Source organism: Myotis brandtii, unplaced genomic scaffold (genome assembly GCF_000412655.1).
Source record: "Myotis brandtii unplaced genomic scaffold, ASM41265v1 scaffold389, whole genome shotgun sequence".
NCBI classification, from domain to species: Eukaryota; Metazoa; Chordata; class Mammalia; order Chiroptera; family Vespertilionidae; genus Myotis; species Myotis brandtii.
Genome location: NW_005364914.1, coordinates 3,031,073 through 3,051,138, shown reverse-complemented (window position 1 = coordinate 3,051,138; position 20,066 = coordinate 3,031,073).

Sequence of the window (20,066 nt, the reverse complement as noted above, 5' to 3'; positions counted from 1 at the left end):
CTTTCATTGCATTTCTGGCTGTCTCTTCAATAGCATGGCCTTTGGCATGAGCTGCGATGCTGGGGTAACTGGGCAAGCAGTTAGTGAAGCCAGACAGCTCTTCCTTCTTGGGCCAGGCTTTTCTGGCTTCTCCAAACACAGCCGGCCAAACAAAGACCATGGGAAGAAACCAAACAGTAAGTCACTTCTTTCTTTAAAAGAAACAAATTCAAGACAGTATAAATAGTTGCCATTTTGTCTTTGAGAACAAGATGCTTCGGGAACCGATGCCACAGGAATAATGTCAGAGCTGGTGGCTGGGTGCCATCCTCTCCCGGCATTTCCTGGGCTTGCTCTTTGCTGCCTCCCTGCCTCCATGGTAGGACATCACCTTGGGGAAAACCACCAGGTTCCAGATCAATGCATGGCCAATGGAAGAAGCTTCTGGAAATCTCCACTGACATTCTGAGACACCAGCTCGAAGTGGAAGAACTCAGACAATTCTTCCAACATCTTGGAAACAAATGACAGATTAGTGCTGGAGTTGTAATTAAAGTCTGAGATGAGATTTCTTCCATCCTGGAAACTAAACAAACTAGAGGAAAGAAAAAAAAATCTAAACACAATTTATAGACACAAAAGAAACAATTGAATTAGTAAAAATAGGCAAGAGCTCAAAGGTAAATTGGAGCGTGAATTCTGTAGGCACGGGATCAGATGAAATATATTTTTGTACGCCTTTCAAAACTCTGAATTCTGTTGCTCTTGAAACGGAGTTGAAAAAATGAAAAAAGCATGGCTGGAAACTCTATTGAAGCCGGGGGAGTAGAAATTCTTGGTTCTAGCAGTCTGAGCTCATCTCGGGGATGGGGAATGAAGGGCAAAAAGAGTTGTGTTCCCACATTGTCCCTGTGGAGCCCGTGAGAGCTGTAGCCTCACTCTTCATCAGACATCATATGGGATCAATCTTGGTGATGATAAGTCCTTAGTGACTGTGATATTTCTCTTTAAGATCCTTCAGATTTGACATGGGACTGGGGTGGGGTGGAAGGGTGGAGAAGGGAGAGAGCGAGAAAGGGATCAGAGGGGATGAAAGGGGGTAATGAATTTCAAACAAACCACAGGAAGACAAAAAGATTGGAGTCCTCAGCAAAGTTTCAACACTTCCAAAACAAGTAAGTTAGGGAAACCTCACTAAATGTGCTGCCCATAATTTAAGGTAGTAGGGGAGAGGGTTCCTTTGTATTGTGCTTCTGAAGGCTGGAATAAGTTCTGATGGATGCTTTTGCAAATAATACCGTAGTTCTTAATTTCTCAACTTGCTGGAGCTTGCCAGAACAGGACACCTAGGATGAAGTTGGTTTGTGTCTTTCCAATTTACAAGAACAATCATGAGGGAAAGAGCCCTGTTTTGGGAACTGCAGATGTGGGCTCCCGCCACTGACTACTTGTGTACCTGAAAGCAAATCAGATAGCATCTCTGGGTCTGCTTTCTAATCCATAAAATAAAGGTGTTGGGTTGGATGACCTTTCAAAAACCTCTAAATTCTGTAAGTGCCTTCAAATTAAACATTCTATAACTTTAAATGTATCTTATTCCTTCCCAAGGACATAACTCTTAGTCATTCTATCTTAAGATTCTCTTTAAAGGGAAAACCTCATGTAGAATATTTCCTATATAGTAAAATACTTCAGAATACACCATCCCAAAAACATGCTGCATATTAATTAGAGAAGCATCGATCAGACCGTCAAACCTCAGAGGAAAGGCAGGAGAGGGTTGGGGGGAGGGAGGAGATCAACCAAAGGACTTGTATGCATGCATATAAGCATAACCAATGGACACAGACTAGGGGAGTGAGGGCACAAGCGGAGCGGTGGGGCGCAATGGGAGGATAAGGACACATGTAATACCTTAATCAATAAGAAAAAAAATAAAAGCATTTGAAAAACAGCAGATGCAAGAAGGGCCCTCCGACCTTTTTCTTTCTAAAAGCCAGAGAGGAAACTCCCATATGGGAGCTGTCCTCCATATTCCAGGAGGAAAGAAACATTCTTATCACCAGGAATGAGGAGTTGAGGCCAAGAGAAATCTGTGCAAACAAACCTTGTTATATTAATTCTTATCTTCCTATTCACCTCCCCATAACTAACCACCCTAGCCCAAGCCCCTTGGCCTTGACACATTTTCACAATTCACTACTCTTTGTCCAACTTAGTGTATAAGCATTCACCTCCAGTTGCTTCTTTGGGTCTTCATTTTTCTTGTGAGGGCTCCAATGTACATATAAACAATAATTAAAACTTCGGGGCTTTCCCCCTGTTAGTCTATATTTTGGTGGTTTAATTCTTAGACCCAGCTGGAGACCCTAAGAGGGAAGAGGAGAAATTTTTCTTTCCTTAACAATGGTAATATGTGTCTCTAGTTTCTATTTGCTAACTGCATTTGGCATACATGATTGCCATTTGACGAGTGTTCTCTTTCCTGCCTTTCTTCGGGGGAAAGTCTTCTTCCTTTCTTTCTGTTTTTCATACGATTGCAAGTGATGAGGCCCAAATAGAATCTTTAAAAACTATATAGAGTGAGAGGAAGAAGGAAGGAAAGGAAGAGAAAAGTAAAAAGGAAAGTCTGGCCAATATGAGAGGAAAAGGAAGAGGACATGAGCAAGAGATTGGTGAGGCAAGGAACTACAGCCACTGTGAGGAATGGACTTTGTCCTGGGCAACCCTTGGAATGAGAGGGCTCAGCTTCTGGGTTCAACAGTCCTCCTATTGCTTAAAATTTTCTAAAAAGAAATAACACCAAAAAACTAGAGACGCTTCAACTGGCCTCATTGGAAATATACACCTATTTCCTCTTGAGCTCTATGGGGCTTCATGTTACACAAATAAAAGAGCCCTTGAGCTCAACAGTCTTGGGCACAGAAGAGGAACCCATTGACACAGAGGAACAGCACCACCAGGAAAATCTGGGGAGCATCCTTTACAGCCTGTGAAAGAATCAGGGGCTGGGCTCCTTTGGATCACACAAGCCCATTAATCACCCAAGACTCACACAAGCCCGTTAATTGCCCATTGGACCCATGGATAAAGCTCACTACACCTCTCCACTCACTTTCCCAGCCCAAACAGCTCGCACACTCAGGGTTGCCACAAGGCCTTTGTGGGAGAGGGACAAAGGCAGTATCCCGCCATGTTGCACCTGCTGTGATAAAAGGGACCAGGCTGGATTTCAGGAGAGGCCCCCTCCTGGCAACCAAACTCAGCAGCTCTGCTCAAACTCTTTCATGTGGGAGTTATTGTCCAGGTCCATGCCAGGCAAGGCTCAGGTTGTCACCCACTAATCAGCAACTCCAGCCCTGTGGGGAAGCAGACCAGCTCCCCGCACGGAAACGCTGTTAGCACTGTGTGACCCTGGTCCCAGGATGAGAAGCTCTGTTCTGGAAGAACCAATAGTACTTAGTTTTCCTCCTGTATTTAAACATTTTTAAATTTTTATTTTAAAATAATTTTTATTATAGTTGATGCACAATATTATATTAGTTTCAGGTGTACAACCTAGTGATTAGACATTTACATAACTTACAAAATGATCACCCTGATATTTTTCCTCCTTGAAATCTCCTTTGAAAGTGAACTGCTTTTGGCAAAACCAATCCTGGGAGTCGGGAGGAGTGGTAGTGATTGGAAATAGCAACATAGTTCCTGGGTGCTGGTTACACAGGCATGTTTGGTTTGTGAAAATTCACTGAGCAGCACAGTTAGGATCTGTGTGCTTTGTGCGTGTGTATGTTACTGTACAATTTTAAAAAGTTGTCTTTAAAAAGTTCCCTAGCCTGGCTGGTGTGGCTCAGTGGTTGAGCATCAGCCTATGAACCAGGAGGTCATGGTTCGATTCCCAGTCAGGGCACATGCCCAGGTTGTGAGCTCGATCCCCAATGTGGGGCGTGTAGGAAGCAGCCTATCAATGATTCTCTCTCATTGTTGATGTTTCTATCTCTCTCCCTCTCCCTTTCTCTCTGAAATCAATAAAAAAAAAGATATATTTTTAAAGAGTGTTCTTGTACCCTGGCTTGTGTGGCTCAATTGGTTGGACGTTGTCTAGGGCACCCAAAAGGTCTCTGGTTCAATTCCCTGTCAGGTCACATACCCGGTTGAGGGATACCTGGTTGGAGCGCCTGCGGGAGGCAACCAATCAATGTTTCTCTCTGTCTCTCTCCCTCTCCCTTCCTCTCTCTCTCAAAAAAAATTAAAATTAAAAAAGCACCATGTGCTTTCCTTGAGGAGAGAGATTGTGTTTTTATTCACAGCTCTATCCCCTACTCTGGGTACAACATCTGCCTCATAATAAGTACTTAATATTTGTTCAATCAAAAAGGAAAGAATGGCTTTCCTCTGATTTCCTGGCATCGACCATTTGTCGTCCTTCAGAAGTGAGAAACAGCATCCACCCAGTTCGCAGATGTCCGCTGGTGGCAGCATCTCAGTGCTGCTCTGGCAGGGAAGCTCAGTGGACAAGGGCCTGGCCTTTTTTGTATTTAAGTTCTCTTAAGCATAGGATGGATTTTCAAGCCTGGGGAAACCATGCTAATAAATGTGGCTCATCTGGGACAAAAGCTCCATGGCAGAGAGAAAATCAAACAGGTATACTACTAAAAGCCCAGCTGGCCTTGGAAGAAACAAAAGAACTCCCCTCTCCCCCGGGATTCTGTCTTGACCCAGTTGATAAAACAGCAGACACCCCGACATTTCCAGGACAGCCTTGTTGTCAGGTATTCTGTTGTCACCAGAGGACATATTTGTCCTGGTATTTTAAAAAAATACTTAAAATTCCTCTACACAATCATAAACTTACAGAAAGGTAGCAGCTGTGCTGTAAAAACATTTCTTCTGAACTGTGTAAGAGTAAGTTGCCCACCTGATGCCCCTCATCACTGAATGTTTCCTTGTGGATTGAACACATGAGGACTTTTTCCTACATAGCCACAGTGCAACCGTCAGATTCAGGAAGTTAACCGTGAGGCATCACGGCCATCTACACTGCAGTCTCCATTAGAGTGTCACCAGCGGTCTCAGTAATGCTCTTTACGGGACACAGTCCCAGTTCACAGCCATGCTTTGCCTTTAGTTGTCATGTCTCTTCGTTTTCCTTTAGTGGGCAGCAGTTCTTCCGTCTTTCCTTGACTTCCATGACCTTCACACTTTAAAAGATTGCAGGCCATTTATTTAGTACAGTGGTTCTCAACCTTCTGGCCCTTTAAATACAGTTCCTCATGTTGTGACCCAACCATAAAATTATTTTCATTGCTACTTCATAACTGTAATGTTGCTACTGTTAGAATCGTAATGTAAATATCTGATATGCAGGATGGTCTTAGGCGGCCCCTGTGAAAGGGTCGTTTGACTGCCAAAGGGGTCGCAACCCACAGGTTGAGAACCGCTGATGTAGTAGACTTGCCCTCAATTTGGGTTTCTCTGTTGCTTTCTCATTTTGGTTACTTGTTTTTGGCAGTGAAACCACAGAAATGAGGCTGTGTTCCTCTCGTTGCCTCCTGTCAGTTGTGCAGGACTTTAATTTGTCCGATGACTGGAAATGTTCCCTTTGATTACTTGATTAAGGTGGAGTGTGCCTGGTTTCTCCACTGCATAGTTACTTATAATTATAGTTATTTGGGGGGAAGGCAATTTGAAACTATGTAAATATTCCATTCATCATCAAACTTTTAGTTTATTCATTTATTAAGTCTGTATGGACTCATGGTTTTTTCCTATTTATTTAGTGGGCTATGTGTGATGGATTACTATCATTATTTCTTTAGATGCTCTAATTGTCCCTCAATTTGGTCAGTGGACCCCCTTCAAGTTGGCTTCTGTGTCATATGACAAATCTTCATCATTCTTTGAGTACTTCTTTGTTTCCTGGCATAAGATATTCCAGACTCATCTTGTACTTTCTCTACTCGAGCTGAGAATGAGCCATTCTCCAAGGAACTACACACACACACACACACACACACACACACACACACACACACACACCTTTATTTCTATGACTAGTTTTGTATATAGAAAACTACGAGTTTACATCCATACCTTTTATTCTTGTCCAACACCAACATCACAGGGCTTATCATATGTGTATCTTCCTTTTCTGATAATGAGAGACATTATTATCCCTAATATGTTTGCTTATTTGATCTATCTCCTTGAACATAGCTGATCTCCCTTCTCCTCTGCCATCATCCCCTCTTCTGTATGGTTACCCCCCACAGCCTCACACCCTGCTGGGGCTCACCCTCCATTGGGCGGCCCCTCCTGTGGCCTTTCCTCACCCTGGTTGGACTCTGACATCCATGCTGGACCACTGCCTGTTGGGCACCCTGCTCTTGTCTCTGGCCACCTGTGCTGCCCACCCTTCACAAGGCTCTGACACTCTGTGTGCTGGACTGTCCCTGCACATGGCTCTCTCCTTCCCTTATCTGGACTCTGACACCCGGGCATGCCGTCTCCATGTATGGACCCCTTCTTATCCCACCTGGACTCCGGCACTCTGCTCTGGGCCCTGCAGCTCCCTTCCCTCTCCTACTGCCGGTGTGGAAGCCCATCTCGGTGTATCCCCAATAGGTTTAGGACTGAATTTTTTGGGAAAGAAGGAAAAGAGAAAGGAAGGGGAAGTGAAACAGGGGGAAGAAGTGTTTTCTTTTAACTTGTGGCCCAGAAAAATGTGTTCAGCATAATTTGTTAAGGGTTTATGATATACAATTTAGATAGTTCACCCATATCTTTTGACTTACAATTGAGAAAGAGGTATACTTCAGACTAGTAAGGAGAAATATCTGATTTTTTTGTGTCATAGTTTTCAGAAAAGTGTTCACCATGTAAATTTTATTACAATTTCCAGTAACCCTGGGCTAATCCATAAAATTGAAGACATGGGTAACAATTTCAGTGAGAACAGAAGACTGCCTTTAATTTGTAGCTATCAATAAAGAGAATCACTGGAAGTGGAGTTGCCACCCTTCTTTCTACCAAAGGGGTCTTGGTCACACCCAAGACCTGTCTACATTGTTGTTGTGGAAAGGGGTGGGATGAGGAAGGGGCTGGATTCTATTTCATTAACCCCAAGCTGGCCTAGAGGGCATTCGACTTCCCATCACACCCACATTATTGCCCCTGTTTTTCCCAGGATCCTTCATCTTTTTCCACCTCAAAAAGACCCTATCCACCTGAAGGCACGCCCAGGAGTCTGAGGCCAGTTTGGGGCCTCTTTTCCTGGTTGAGGTGCTTAATCCAGGGTCCTAAGACACAAGCATTAGTTGCAATGTCATTATCTACATTCTTCCAGAGGCCCAAAGTTCTGTTGGAGCTTGTGCTGGTAAGCCAGAGGATCCCACTGTTTACTGTAATTTTCCCTAAATTTAAAATAATTACTTGTTAACCAATGTCATTCCAATAAATTTAATAAAAAATAAAATAATCTATTTTAAAAGATCCAGAAATGAGATAATAAGATTCTAGTAATCTATACTAATAAAAGGATAATATGCTAATTAGACCGGATAGACCAGACGTCTTCTGGACATCCTTCCGGACAAAGCCATGGTTGCGGGGGCCAAGGCAGAGGCAGTTAGGGGCAGTCAGGGAGGCAGGCAGAGGGGTTAGGGGCGATCAGGCAGGCAGGCAGGCAGGCAGGCAGGTGAGCAGTTAGGAGCCAGTGGTCCCAGATTGCAAGAGGGATGTCCCGGATTGGAGAGGGTGCAGGCCAGGCTGAAGGACCCCCCCCCCCTCCGTGCACGAATTTCATGCACCGGGCCTCTAGTCAATAATAACAGTCATGAAAAAACACAGGTAGAATAATAACAGTAGTGACCTCATTAGTGCTTATCTATTTCTTTTCCTTTAAGCCTAGACATAAATAAAATGGGATTCCTAACCATTTTTCTGGACTCTAACACATTGCTATGGATCATCCCATCTCTGAACAAGGTTGAGTCCGTCACCCTGGACTTGTTATAACTAGAGCTTACCCAGTTATAGTTAATTACTCATACAATTGTTTATTTAATGGCTGCTTTCCACTAGACTTTAGGCTCCTTGAGGACATGAATTGTATCAGGTTTGAATAACCCAGAGTTTAGCACAGTGCTTAGCACATAGAGCTTAAAAATATTTAAATGAATGCATTCATATTTCCTGAGCACCCATTATGATGTCATTGACCTCACATTATTTGATCTTAATAATAACCACTTTCATTGATTGGGAGACAGGCTCTGAGAAATTAAGGAACTTGTGCAAGTATGCATAGATTTTTAAAGGGTAGACCCTGATTTCAAACCTATTTAGAGAAAGAATAACCTGTAATGGTTAAGAGCGTAGGTTTTGAAGCCAAGTGCCTATATTCAGGAGTTTTATAGGCTGTTATGAGGACTAAGCAAGTTCGTGAAGGCAAAGCACTTAGAGTAAAACTTGTCACAGAGTCAGCACTTGGGCAACATTAGGGATTAATATCATTTATGCCTCTCAACCTGTGTCCTTTCTACACTATCATGTTGTCTCCTCTGTTATTAACTAAACATCTTCCCTCATTATCTAAAAAATTAATTAAAATAAATGTAAGTTAATATACTATTGTGGATTGTGGTTAAAAACAGATATCGAAGTCCAGAAGCAGAGCTAGAAGATGGAAGGAGTGTGGGTCTCTGAGTCACTCTGTAGAGGAAAGCTGCTCAGCTACAGGAAGGCACCACCAGAAATTAACTTATTTGGATAAGTCTCTAAATTTGGGGGGTTTTAGTTATAGCAGCCAGTGATACCCTAAATATCACATCTTTTTAAAAGAAAAGGCTGGGTGGGTAAACTTGACAACAGTTGCTTTTTATTTATAATTTATATCTCTCTGTTTCTCTCTCTCCCTCTATCTTTGCTTCAGCTTCTTTCTTCTGGAAAACACACTTGAATATTATTTAGATTTTGTAGAAAATGGGCAAAGAAAACAAGAAGTCCTCTTTAAACTTCCATATCTAAATAAGCACTGCTGGAAGCCAATTCCAGCATGTCATAATTTCAAGAGTTTCATCAAAAGGTTGATGGAACTTGGGGACTCAACAAGGGCTGAGTCACATATGTTGTCACCTGTTGGGAATGGCTGAGGGCATTTCCCCAAACCTGAAAAGGGATGATTGCTGGGCTGCCAGACAGCTCAGGGCATCGTAATCTACATGTTATTGCCTCCTACTGGCCAAACACCTGAACAGCCGTAGGCTAATTTCCCCCAATCTGACAATGGACTCTGAAACCCTGACCCTTTGAAGTGTATATCTCCGCCTCGCCTCAGGACAATTTGTGTTAATAAAAAGCATGGGGTCCTGAGATGAGATCTTAGTTTCCTTTAAACTAGACTCCTCTGACCCCCAAATGCCTTTCAAAATTATATTTTGTCTCTGGACTATTTAATCTACACACAGCCCCTTCTCCAGATTTCCTGAACCCTTCTTAATGATGGAACAAGAACCCTGGCAAAGCACTTTGCTGGGGTTTTAGGACTTGCATAGATGCTAATAAAGTGGGATTTTGTTGCAGTTTGTCTATTATTTCCTATGAGTACAGAAATTCAGTGATGAGAAATGTGGTGTTCAGGGAAGGATTTGGAATTTCTGGATCTGTATTAGTTATCTCTCTCTATAAAAGAGAAACATGCAAATTGACCACCCCTCCACGATGCCCACAAGCCACACCCACTAGCCAATGAGGAGTGAGTATGCAAATTAACCTGACACCCCGCCCCGCAGCTGCGTGCATGCATGCGGGTGCCAGGAAACCAGGGGCGGGCAGTGCGTGCGGACGCCGGGGAAGCTCCCACCCGCCTGGCAAGCACCCAAAGGCACCTGGAAGCTGGGGGCGGGGCCTGGAGCTTCCCCCGTGTTGCCATGGTGACACGGGGGAAGCTCCCGCCCCACTGGAGTGCATGCGTGGGCGCCGGCAGAGGTTCTCGCTCCGCGGCCGCTTGTGCATGTGTTGGCGCCAAAAGGCCCGTGTCCCCGGGACAGGCATCCTCAGGAGCCAGGCCACCCTGAGCCTGTAGGCCCGCGCCTAGGCCTGGAGCGGCCGGAGTCCCGGAACGTGACAGAGGGTGCACATTGGGCTGAGGGGATTCCTCCCCCACTCCCCGTGCATGAATTTTGTGTACCGGGCCCCTAGTACGATTATAGTAGCTCCAAAAGCTCATCTCTAAGCTCTGAAGGGAGAGAATGTATTGCCTCTTAATTCAAAAGAGGGAATTTAATAGAAAAGCTTGCTGCTTTCTGTTTCAATTAACCTTTCCTATAAGAATCTTGGCTGTTTGAAAAAATATGTGAGATGATCCTGCTTGCAGGCTAAACACCCAGATTAAGACCTTTGGAGTGTAAGATTTATTATCTCCTACTGGTGAAATACAAGAACTTCATGCTTAGCATACATTACATTTATAATTAGAGGGAAAAGCTGTTTTCATAAAAATAAAACAACACCAATAACAATAAAACCAGCAGTTTCGGGCTTATTTGTGGAATGTTTTATGTCAGACACTATAAAAACTATCCCATCACCCCCCTTTCCACCTGTCTAACTTATTTAGGAATTAACTTGAGGCATTTCCTGTAGAAGGAAACTTAGCCACCCTAGCTCACACCTTCATTGTGTTCCCACAGCACCTTCTGCTTTACAGAAGGCTAATAAATTACCTGTTTTCCCTCCTAAACGATTCACTTCTTAATTCAGGGACACATTCATCTTTACACTTGGCACATGGTAGAAACTCAGTGAATATCTGTTGCATGATTAAATAAATGAGCAACAATTTAATTCCGCAGCCACCTTTGCTGGTAAGACACGTCGGATTTGAAGATTAGGTTGTACAAGGAAGAGGGTTGTACCAGCTCCTCAGGACATGGAACCTTCCCTTTAGGAAGGGAAAGCAAATTTCTGGGAGCTTTTCAAATGTGTCTTGGGAATCCCACATTTGGTTTTCTTTAGGATCTTTCTTTGTTCATCACTCTATATACCTCACAAACCAAATTAGCACATTGTTTCCTGGTGGTTCAATGTATTCTTGGTGACAGAAGGCTGGAATCCTGCTAAAATTTGAGCCTTGTAGGAACTTAAAAGGAGAGAGAACTCATGGGAAACCTGTCCTTGGCATACCTTACCTGAGACTCAGGCATCTGAAGACATCAGACCCAGACACCAAAATGAAATTAACGGCAAGGAGCTCCCAGGAGGGGGATGGGACTCCTCCGATCCAAATGAGCAGTCAATTGAGTCCAATGAGGGTGCTAATGAGCTGTTTTACGCGGTTCTGGCAAACTCACCCCGCACCCCTAATTTTCTCTCAAGGTATCATTAAAATCAAATGATTCCCTTATTTTGGGTATCCATTTACACTATAATTATTTTGTTCTTTTGCAGTGACTTTCATGATTAAATTAGGCAATTCTCTTGCCTGTGTAGATAATGTAATGACTTTTTAATCATTTGTTTTTTACTGGCCAAATTGTTTCCATGATCCCATTAGAAATTCTTCTGTAGTGATTCCAATGGATTTATTGAACTACTGGTGACAGCCACACTGATGAACTGCAGGCTGCTAAATTCAGCCAACGAATATCAAATACCTTCTATTTTCTCAGAAACCCAGGAAATACCTAATAATTTTGATCAATGGACATATTTTCTGACATTTACTGTAAAGTTCATAAAGAATATTTTGTGGTTATGGTAGGTATTTTAAAATTGCATTTGTTGTTCTGATTATAAAAGTAATACATTATTATTATAGAAAATTCAAAAGTATAACAAATACTATTAAAACACCTATAATTTTACCACTTACTTAAAACCATTTCATATTTGATGGTATTTCATTATGGTTTTTGTCTATTTCTTTTTCTATTATCTGTCTATCCATTTCTCTCTTCAAAATTGGAGCCATAACTTTTATGTAATTTTTAAATTAGATTATTTTCATTTACTATGTATGCTAAACGTTTTCCTTATCACTAAATATTCTTTGAAGTTATCTTTAATAGTTGTATAATATTCCATTATACTCATTTGTTCTTTAAATATTTTTTTTTAGCTTCTATGGTGAATAAGCACAGGATTTACTGTAATTTAGTTAGATATTTCCCTATTGTTTGAACATTTGGATCCTTTAAAAATATGTCACATCATGGTCCTCTGCTCCAAAGCCTGCAGGGGCTTCCTGTTTTGCTAAGAGTAAAAGCTTAAGTCCTTTGAGGCCCTTCACAACTACCTCTCTGGTCTCTAGATTCATCTCCTATTCCTTTCCATTCTCAGGCCATTTCAGATACACTAGACCCCTATTATCACTCTAATTGCCAGGCAGGTTTGTACCCCTGCACCTTTGTTCCCTCTTACTGGAACGCCCAAGGACCTACAACCCAGATATCTCACCTCCTTCAAATATTTGCTCAAGTGTTATCTGCTTAATGAAGCAGCATGCTTCTCTCCATCTTGCCTTCAGCCACTTGTGATCTCCCATATCTTGCTTTGCTTTTTATATTTTCCAACAGCACCTATTATTTTCTCATGCACTACTTTACCTTAGTTATTTACTAAGTTTTCTACTTATTTTTTATTCTTCTATAATGTAAATTCCAGGAGGGTAGATATTTTTGTTAATTTTGTTCACCAATGTATTGCAGGTCACAAAACACTATAGTAGGTGCTCAACTAATATTTGTCAAATGAATGGATAAATGTTTGCATTTTTGGCTGTTGTGAACAATGCTGTATTGAGTCTAAATCTTTGACTAAATATTTTGTGATTTTTAAAATATATATTTTATTGATTTTTTACAGAGAGGAAGGGAGAGGTAGAGAGTTAGAAACATTGATGAGAGAGAAACATTGACCAGCTGCCTCCTGCACACCCCCTACTGGGGATGTGCCCGCAACCAAGGTACATGCCCTTGACCGGAATCGAACCTGGGACTCTTAGAGTCCGCAGGCCGACGTTCTATCTACTGAGCGAAACCGGTTTGGCGTGATTTTTTTGATATTGATTTAAAAGAACAAATTTTAAGGCTTCCTAATAAATATCATTTTGTCTCTGGCAACACTTTTAGCTGCAGAGTATAACTGTGTCCACCTCATCACATTAACACACGTATTTAGTATTATTAAAAAATATCTTTGCCAATCTGATTGATGAAAATGCTGCTCATTAAAAAAATTACAATAAAAAAATTTACAACTATTTGATTACTAGTAAATTTGAAGATTTAAAAATCAATTCATTAGTCATTGACATCTCTTCTTTTGGGGATTACCTGATCAAATTCTTTATTGATTTTTCTGTTGTGAATTATGATTTATTTTCATTTTCATTAGATATAATTTGTACATGCCAGAAAAGATATTTAGAGAAATAAACACTCTTGAACCTACCACCCAGCTTCAGAAATAGGATGCCACCAATTTTTTTGAAACCCCATGGGTGCCTCCCAATCTCATTCCTCAGCATCTTCACAAAGGAACCATTGTCTTTTTGTGTCCCCAAATGGCATGAAAACAGAATCATACTGTGTGTAGTCTTCTGCACTTCAACTTTGTATTTCTAAAATTCACCAATGTTTGATTTCTACAGCTGTAGTTCATTAGTTTTTACTGCTGTACAGTATTCTCTTGTGTGTATATACCACCATTTATTCATCCAGTGTCTGTTGGAGAGTTGGGCTGTTTCTAACTCTTTGGTATTATAAACAACACTATGACAAACATTCTTGCTCATGATTCCTGAGGCATTATATGCAAAATCTTTCTAGATTATGTACCTGGGGGTGGAATTGCTGGGTCATAGAGGATGGGTATGCTCAACTTTTCAAGATAATGTGAAACTCTTTTCCAACTTGGTTGTATCAGCTTATGTTCCCACTAGCAGTGATTGGACATCCCTGTTGCTTCACATTTTTTCTAACTCTTGGTATTGTGCCGGAGTAACTAAAAAAATGGGATCCTGCTTTTTGATTTAAATTTGCATTTACCTGGTTGCTCTCTAAGGAGATTGAATGTCTTTTCAAATGATTATTAGTTATTTACCTTTCCTCCTCGTTTTCTTTATATTTAAAGAGTGATAACCACCATTACCACAGTCATTTATTGGGTGCTACTTGGTGTGTGCCGATCCCTGCACATAACATGTTATCCCTTCATCAATCTTGTGAAGTAGTTACCATCATATTTTGGGGCCCCAGAGAGGTTGTTATCAGAGTATATGTTACAAACTGTGTTTCTCCAAATGATGGCCTTTACATCTTTATAACATGTGACTTGAGACCCAAGACTAACCTGTAATCCTGGTAGACTGCAATTTTTACAGTAGGTATCTAATTTCTGAAGTCTATCCTAAGGTCTTTCTGAGATTTAAAAAAATCACTGATGCAGCAGTTCTCAACCTGTGGGTTGCGACCCCTGAAAATACATCCTGCACATCAGATATTTACATTACAATTCATAACAGTAGCAAAATTACAGTTGTGAAGTATTTGCATTTACCTGGTTGCTCTCTAAGGAGATTGAATGTCTTTTCAAATGATTATTAGTTATTTACCTTTCCTCCTCGTTTTCTTTATATTTAAAGAGTGATAACCACCATTACCACAGTCATTTATTGGGTGCTACTTGGTGTGTGCCGATCCCTGCACATAACATGTTATCCCTTCATCAATCTTGTGAAGTAGTTACCATCATATTTTGGGGCCCCAGAGAGGTTGTTATCAGAGTATATGTTACAAACTGTGTTTCTCCAAATGATGGCCTTTACATCTTTATAACATGTGACTTGAGACCCAAGACTAACCTGTAATCCTGGTAGACTGCAATTTTTACAGTAGGTATCTAATTTCTGAAGTCTATCCTAAGGTCTTTCTGAGATTTAAAAAAATCACTGATGCAGCAGTTCTCAACCTGTGGGTTGCGACCCCTGAAAATACATCCTGCACATCAGATATTTACATTACAATTCATAACAGTAGCAAAATTACAGTTGTGAAGTAGCAACGAAAGTAATTTTATAGTTGGGGGTCACCACAACACGAGGAACTGTATTAAAGGGTCGTGGCATTAGGAAGGTTGAGAACCACTGTAAGAGCTTATCTCCATGGCCATTTCCTTGTTGCCTTAGCAGAAAGGCCAAGGCCGATGACATTCTGGCTCATGAAGCAACCATTCACATGTGAGTGTCAGCTGGAGCAAGCACACACCTTCTTGCAGAGAGGTTGTCTCCTGAAGAAACCCAATAGCATTTGTTCAATAAATGATTTTTCCTTGTTGGATTTCAGAATCCAAGAAGAGTTGGCTGGTGATTATATGAGTCTGGAATTTTAGGAAAAGGGAATGTAGTTATTAGTTTTTTGAATGAACCAATCCAATATGCATTAATTTTGAGTCTGCTTTGTACAAGACCCCAAGACACAGATTTATGAGAGAGCAAGAGGATATCATTTCCATCTCCACTCTGTTTCCTATTAAGTTCGAAGGTTTCAAACTCACCCCTTTTTACTTATTACAAGTAAATGTTCTTCGTTTATATATACCCTGGTATATGGTCATTAAGCTGATGTTAGCTTAGAGTGCCTGATCGATCTCTAAATACATAGAAACATCATTTTAAGAAATGTTTTCAACAATATTAATACATGGAGGGGGGGGGGAGGCTGCGAAGCCAATTACCAAAAGCCAACTGTTTTACTATTTAAAACGGAAGTTCTTTGTGTTGCAAATTACAAGCTCCCATTTTCCTTGAATTAGATTGCATTAAATGTTTTTTTATTGTCTAAAGTTTTACATATGTTCTACTCCCACCCCCCAGCACATGCCCTCACCCGCCTGGTGTCTGTGTCCATGGGTTATGCTAATATGCGTGCATACAAGTCCTTTGGTTGCTCTCCACCCCCACCCCACCCCCACCCCCTGCCATTTGTCTCTGGATCTATTCTTGTTCATCAAATTATGTGGGTTTTTTTTTTAAGAAAAAAAGAGAATGTAATAAAGCTCCAGCTTCAGAGACCTGGTTATTCTAGGGCTATGTTCCCCAAGGTGTGCTGTGTGGAATTTTATTCCTGGGAAATGCTTTAGGGAAAAATTTCTCTTTGATCAAGTAAGTTTGGGGAATGCTGAACGTCAGTGCCCTCTGAGATGTACAAGGTGCAGCTTCATGGTAAAGGCTCCGAGTGGTGCTCCTGTGAAGACATCTTCCTCACTTAGTGTAACTCCCCGTCTCTTAGTCTTCCCTCGTTTTCATATAACACCTATTAATATCTCCAGCAACTGGCCTTCTCCAGGACAGGAGTTTGGAGTCCCCACACCAGGGTGATTACTGCTTCTAAACTGTTTTGTGTTCTCCACATCCTGCGCTGTTTCTCCTTTGAATGAACAACTCCCTCTCAGAGATGCTGTGACCCAGAATTTCCACAGAAGGGTTCTCTAAAAGCTTTGGGAGGCTACTTCCGTGTTGGGCTAATGCTCACCCGGAAAGCCACCTTCCTGGTTCTGATACTCCACTCTGCTAGGACTCTCACTAAGGTACCTCCCTGAGGTCTCAGTTTCGGGTTGGCACACATGGAAAAGCTCGGACACTTGGCAAAGCCAGGGAAGCTACAACTTGCTTCAATTTCAACGTGATGGTCTGTTTCAAAGGTCATATTTTTCTTCTAAAGGCGCAACCGCTGTAGTAATTTCCTTTCGTACGTTTTTAGCCGTTTAGCTGGAGACAAGTTGTCATGGAATAACCTGTGTTCACATCCTTTCAAGGGTGGCTTGCATGTGGAGCCAGGACGGCTGCAGCCTGAAGGCTCACCTCGGCTCGTTACTCTGAAGCTGCCTTCTCAAGTCTGGTTTTGGTTTAGAAACAAAGTAGTACGTAATCCAAATAAACAAGTCAGGGCACACTATCCAAATGACTGAGAAGCAAAGCAACTTTCAAACTCCAGTAGGGTTTACCTCTTATGACACAAGCCAAGGATTCATTATTCACCAAGGTGCCTGGGGGACGGGGAGCCGCTGGCTGGCTGGCTGGCTGGCTTCCTCAGAGGCAGCACTTGCTCCTTCCCAAAGCGTGTTGTGTTGTAGGCACAGATGCAGACTCTGTGCAGATACTCATCTTTGCAGAATAGAAAAAAGTTCATAGATTTGCTGTTTCGTTTAGAGTTTTCCTCGAAGTGAGGCAAAACTCATTTGGATTTGGGGACATTTGTGTTTGGGGTTTCTGGAGAGCATCGCGAGGCTCTTTATTAAATCAAGCTTCCATGGGTGGGGATGAACTTCGCTTCTGTCACAAGGCTTCAGCTCCCCGCTCCAGCCAGGCTTCTGCCTTTCTGTCTCCTAATAAGAAACAGCAGTTATAAGCTGGAATGACCCAAGATTATCTTTTTGGTTAAAATGGATTGTTCACAGAATTCTGAAAACTGTCTTTCCCTTGTGAGCTATAAACTTAAAGCTACAAATTCTTTCTTTCTTCAGCAGACACTGAGGTTCAAAGGACCTGGCTGGATTGAAGCAGAAGATAATAAATTGTGTCCCCTTAATTCGCCCTCTACTTTCTCTCTTATTTTTGTGTTTACCATGCTAAGGACAGGAGAAATTCAGTAAATGGTCACTGACTTAGCTGGTTTGCTGGTTAATGATTCTTCCGTTCTCAAAGCTTGGGTTGTGACAGTCTGCCGTGAGGCTGGAGTTGAGAGAGGGAAAGGCAAGGGAAGAGCTCATTTGGCCCGTGTCTGAAGAGAGGCAGATGTTTTTACTGGAACTTCCTTGTGCATGGACGTGAGAACGTGCTCCTCGACAAGGTCAACTTCATAGGTATGTGACATATGCAGCTGCACAGGGCCTGGCACTAGGGTGACCTCCAGGCTTGGTTTGATGCTTTGCTTCAAAACCATCTTAAAATTCTTAATGCATTTAGAACAAGGGTCCCACATTTAAACTTTTCTCTGGGCCCCTCAAATTATATCACTGGTTGTTCTCCTGGGTTATAGCCCCAGGCTCCCTGCTCTTCTCTTGCTCTTCCCTCCCACCCATGGCCCCGATTCAACCTCAAGACCATGTTCAAGGCTGGACTGTCTAGTGTCATGTCCCCAGGAGCAGGGCGCTGGGTATTCAGCCCACAGTGAGTCAAGTTTGATTGATCCTCCTGTGGATTTGATGGATGATTTGTCATTTCAAAGTAGCTTTTTTTTTGCTTTGGACTTTCAAGAAATGTCAGATAATTTCAACAGTTGTGCAAATTGAACACGATTAGGAAGGCAAATGTGTTTCCAAGGAAAACCCGTGCAATGTAAATGCTTAATAAAAATTATTTTTCATTTGTAATGTGTGTACTCTTATTGACAATAAACCAGTAAACAGGTGCAAAATCCATTTACATGGAGTTTTCATTAGAATTTTAAGAAATCTTACCGAACACCTGAATACTTGGTTTTATGATGTCAGTTTCCTGAATGTGGTTTCCATTTTGTATAGAAATCCATATGGAGGACATTTATTCAGTGTGCTTATTAAACTTTTATATTTGTACCACTTGCATGAACCATCTAAAAATTATGACAACGACACTCCTGTTGTTGGACAGTCATTTTTTTCCCTTTTTATTGCCCCACGAAATTCTCCTAAAATGGTCATATTTCTCATTTATCAAAATTAAAAATTGCTCACCTCATGACATCCCCCTCCCCTCCCCTACTTTGGTAGAAATGTTTTTATTAAACTGCACGTCATTGTGATGATGTGTGTCTTGCTCTCAATTAGAACAGAATAAGGGCTTCATCTTTGGTTGTGCCTCAGCATATCAGGCTGAAATTGTGTTATAAGGCTCACTGGACTTGGAATGAGATGGGGAAAAAATTAGTTCCACAAATTTTTTTTTTCTTTTAGAAGGAGCACTGCATATGGTTGGAGGGAATACTTTGAGAAGCCACTTGGAGGGGATGTTAAGAATTTCAAGGAGCATACTCAAGTAACAATATGCTTAATGAACTTCCCTCTGAGTAGCTTGGCTGGATTTAACTGGAGAGTTTTTGTTGGCTGGGTGGGGCACAGGGTTTTTGGGTCAGAGAAAAATTGCCTGAGATGGTGGATGAGAAGCTGAACTCTGTCAGTTACCTTTTTTTATTTTTAACCTCTTATTCATGTAGCTCCTCTATAAATAAATGTGGAAGAGTTTATTTTAAAGACCCTCAAATGGAAGGGATGCCGAGAAGTAGCTTTCCCACTGACCTATATGTCTTGATCCAGCCCAAATGTAAGTTCTTTGTATAGTTTAACTTCTGAGCAACTGGTTAGTTTTTGTGTTTACGGTCTTTGGGACCTGAAATGAGGCATGGCTTCCCTTTCGAGGCGGCTGGAGCAGAGCTTAGAGCTAAAATGCGGTGCACATCTCACAAGTGTGCAGGGGTCTCCCCTGGACACATTTTATGGTCTAACCTTGATTTCCTTTAGCCTCATTTCCCCACTCATTTTATCTTAGCAAATAGTATACATCTTTTCAGACAGCCTTCACTCCTTACTACTTTAACTTTTAAATTATTATTTAGAGGTGTTTTAAATATTCTCCTCCTCCTCTTTCTCCTCTTTCTCCTTCCTCTTCCTCCCCCTCTTCCTCTTCTGTGGTATAACTCCATATGAGTAATAACAATTATTTCATATCCCAGATTAGTGGCATTTGTTTCAAGAGCTGATCTCCACTGTTGTGATTCTACATAAAGTGACAAAGTAACGAAAGGGTATATCTTGGATAAAAACTCCTAATACATATGGTTATGGGGAGAGGGGAGAGATGAAGTGCTCAATGAGTTTGCCAAAGAGTGAAGTCCGTACTGTTATACAAATAAAGATATACATAGGTAAGCAGCAAGGGATGTTTACTGTATGTGGAGTCTAAAAACACAAGTGAAGCCTACTGCATTTCACCAAATCCATTTTATATATATATTTTAAAGTAATTCAACATATAATTAGTATTACTCATTTATAACGTAAATAATACTTAATAAAGTATTGGCCTAACCTTCTAACTGTATTTTCAAGGC